We start from the raw sequence: 4054 nt of genomic DNA, 5'->3' as shown, positions 1-4054 counted from the left end.
CCTCCTCCCTCACGTTCATTGGTGGATTTTCAGAAGAAGGCGGGGCAATATTGTTAGATCACGTGACATGCTGTGTCACTTTCCTTCGGCCATATTACTTGAGGCGTGGTGTCGGCTGCTGGACCAGAAGACAGCGGTAGATGGCGCTGTGTATCCAGCAGGAATAACACGTGATAGGGGAGGCCTGGACGCTCTGTAGGCCGAACCACATGAACTGGGATGGCCGCAGCGGTCATGCAGCCGTCTAGTTGTACGGTCGTGCCGTCATAATACGGATGTTAATCAGTGAACGTACCGACCCAACAGCGTCTGACATGCGCTGGACCGCCTGCCGCCTCCTTTAGACGGCTCTCAGTAGGAGGCCCTGAGAGCTGTGCTGGTTGGCCACATTCACACAGTGCCTGTTTTCTTAGACGAGTGTTATGGATTTTTCAAAACGTCTGTAGTAGAAATTCACAGTTGAAACTGATTTGCAGCGGATCCGCCCGTGGACTCACTGTGCCGCCATGTAACTGCTCCAATGCTGTGTATCTGCTGCGCCGCCATGTATCTGCTCTTCCGCCTGTGAACTCACAGTGCCACCATGTAACGTGCCTAGGCCGTATATCTGCTGCACCGCCATGTAACCGCTCTTATGCCGTGTATCTGATGCGCCACTATGTTCTATTCCTCTACATGTTGACTTGCTGCGCCACCATGTAACTGCTGCGACGCCCCCCACACCCAATCTGTGGCCCGAACATGCCAGCTGCACCTCAGGACACTTTGCAAGAGACCGCTTTTTCCTCAATGTGGACACGCTAAAAACGCTTACTGTCGCCCTCATCCACTCCCGGCTCGATTATTGCAACTCGTTGCTGATCGGCCTCCCCTGCACCAGACTCTACCCTCTCCAGTCCATCCTGAATGCGGCAGCCAGGCTCATCTTCCTGTCCAGCCGCTACTCGGACGCCTCTGCCCTGTGCCGGTCACTGCACTGGCTGCCCGTTAAATACAGAATTCAATTTAAACTCGCTACCTTCATCCACAAAGCCCTCCACAGTGCAGCGCGCCCCTATATTGCTTCCCTCATCACAATCCATCACCCAGCCCGGGCTCTCCGCTCTGCTAATGAAACCAGATTGAGCGCCCCTTTAATTCGAACCTCTCATTCCCACCTCCAAGACTTCTCCAGAGCAGCACCGGTCCTCTGGAACGCACTACCAAAGGCTACCCGAGCAATCCAGGACTCGCAGAACTTCAGGCGTGCTCTAAAAACGCACCTCTTCAGGAGGCATACCGCATTCCCTAAACAAACCACTCTTTACTCCCTGATAACATGCTCCCTGACCTACTGACTGCAACCCCTGCCAGCCACCAACAACCGCCCCCTGCAGTCACACTGATTCAGCCACTATACAGCTTATGTCTGACCATTGTCTGTGTGTATAGCATCCCTCTCCACCTCGCCATACAGTGCACATCTCCAGCCCCTTTACCTTCTGTATCATCCCATTATTTGTAGTGTGCAAGCTCGTTGGAGCAGGACCCGCACCCCTATTGTTTCCATTATCTGATTACTTCATGTAACCGTGGTTTTTGTACTTTTGTCTTTCTGTATTCTGTTTTTGTAAGCGCTGCAGAATATGTTTGGCGCTATATAAATAAAGATTATTATGTTATCTACTCCTCGCTGCGCTGCCATGTAACTGCTCCTATGCCGTGTATCTACTCCGCCCGTGGACTCTGTGCTGCTATGTAACTACTCCGCTCATGGACTCACTGCGCTGCCGTGTAACTGCTCCTCCACCTGTTGACTCGCTGTGCCACCATGTAACTGCTCCTCTTTCTGTGGACTTGCGCCACCATGTAACTGCTCTTCTGTCTGTGGACTCGCGCCACCGTGTAACTGCTCCTCTGTCTGTGGACTCGTGCCACCGCGTAACCACTTCTCAGCCCGTGGACTCGCTGCGCCGCCATGTAACCAGTTCTCAGCCCATGGACTTGCTGTGCCGCCATGTAAACACTCCTCCGTCGGTGAACCCGCTGCGCCACTGTGTGAGTGCTCAGCCATGTTACTACTTCACCCGTGGACCCACTGTACCACCATGTAACTGCTCCTCTGTCCGTGGACTTGCTGCACTACCATGTAACTACTGCGCAACCATGAAACTGCTTCTCTGCCCGTGGACTCGCTGTGCTGCAATGTAACTACTGCGCCGCCGTGTAACTACTCCAACGATGGACTCGCGCCACCATGTAACTACTCCACCCGTGGATTAGCTGCTCCGCTCGTAGACTCGCTGTGCCACCGTTCATTTGCTCCTGCACCATGTATCTACTCCGCAGGGATCCTGGCACAGTTTACTCTAGCTCGTGGCTAGCCTACATTTCCTGCTTTGATGCACAAAGGCTCCAAGATGTGCCAAATATATTATTGTAGCGTGAAGGTGTGTGTGGGTGGGGTGGGGAGCTGAACAATAATGAGTGTCTGCAGGCAGCAGTGGAGCATGGTAAGCGGTACAATAATGGGTGTCTGCAGGCAGCAGTGGAGCATGGTTGAGATTAGTACAATAATGAGTGTCTGCAGGCAGCAATGAAGTATAGTGGAGAGCGGTACAATAATGAGTGTCTGCAGGCAGCAATGAAGCATGGTGAGCGGTACAATAATTGGTGTCTGCACAAAGCAGTGGAGCATGGTGAGCGGTACAATAATTGGTGTCTGCAGGCAGCAGTGGAGCATGGTGAAGAGCAGTACAATAATGGGTGTCTGCAGGCTGCAGTGGAGCATGCTGGAGATTAGTACAATAATGAGTCTGCAGGCAGCAATGAAGCATGGTGAAGAGCGGTACTATAATGAGTGTCTGCAGGCAGCAGTGGAGCATGGTGGAGAGCGGCACAATAATAGGTGTCTGCAGACATCAGTAAGGCATGGTGGAGAGCAGTACAATATTGAGTGCCTGCAGGCAGCAATGAAGCATCGTGGAGAGTGGTACAATAATGAGTGTCTGCAGGCAGCAGTGGAGCATGGTGGAGAGCGGTACAATAATAGGTGTCTGCAGACAGCAGTAAAGCATGGTGGAGAGCGGTACAATATTGAGTGTCTGCAGGCAGCAATGAAGCTTGGTGGAGAGAGGTACAATAATGGGTGTCTGCAGGCAGCAGTGGAGCATGGTGGAGAGCAGCATAATTACGATGCTTTAACACGGGCGCGAAAATCTGGTGATTTTCTCGTGCTGCGAGAGTGCGTGAAGACGCATGATTATGAAACAAATGAATTTGAATGGGTTCATTCTCAATTGTGATGTTTTCATTCTTGCGATGCTGTGAGAAAAAAATCGAAGCATGTCCATTCTTTCTGCTGTATTGTCCTTTGTCTTCAATGGGGCTGGAGGCAGCAGCATCGGACTCACTGGAAGCAATGGGAGAAGATCCGAATCCCCTGCTGCAGCAGGCGATTCCTTCACCCAGGAGTTTAACCATGCTTTCAATGGGGCTGGCGGAACATCACGATCCTCTACTGCGGGGCGACCCCCCTTCATACAGCGCGGGCGCCGGTTGTTCATTACAGCCACCACCTGCCGGCGATCGTTAAAACGTTCAGGGGTCTCGTACGGCCCCCTGTGAAGAGATCACATGAAGCCGTGTGGATGTCATGGCAGCCAGGGGCCTTCTGAGAGGCCACAGGGCTGTCTTGGCAGAATGCCTATCAAGCCATCCCCGTGGGAGGATAGAATGCCTGCCCTATCGCATTATATCATACTGCTGAAGCGATCAAAGCATATCGAGTTGTTGTCCCCTATGGGGACTAAAAAAGGAATAAAAATCAGAACAATAAAGTTTTACTAATTATTGAATAAAAAGTAATAAAAGTAAAAAAAAAACTTTTTGCCATATTTACAATCCAAATGATAAAACAAAAATACATATTTGGTATCGCAGCGTCCGTAAGTCTGATCTATCACAGTAACACATTATTTACTCCACACAATGAATGTCGGGGGGAAAAAAAGCCAGAAATGCGTGCTTTTTTGGGCAGCCTGTTGGTCACTGTCTGAGCTGGCATCCTGTCTTG

The sequence above is a fragment of the Eleutherodactylus coqui genome, chromosome 3 (assembly GCF_035609145.1).
Source record: "Eleutherodactylus coqui strain aEleCoq1 chromosome 3, aEleCoq1.hap1, whole genome shotgun sequence".
Classification (NCBI taxonomy): domain Eukaryota; kingdom Metazoa; phylum Chordata; class Amphibia; order Anura; family Eleutherodactylidae; genus Eleutherodactylus; species Eleutherodactylus coqui.
The sequence above is the reverse complement of the archived record's forward strand: the minus strand, read 5'-3'. Positions refer to the sequence as shown.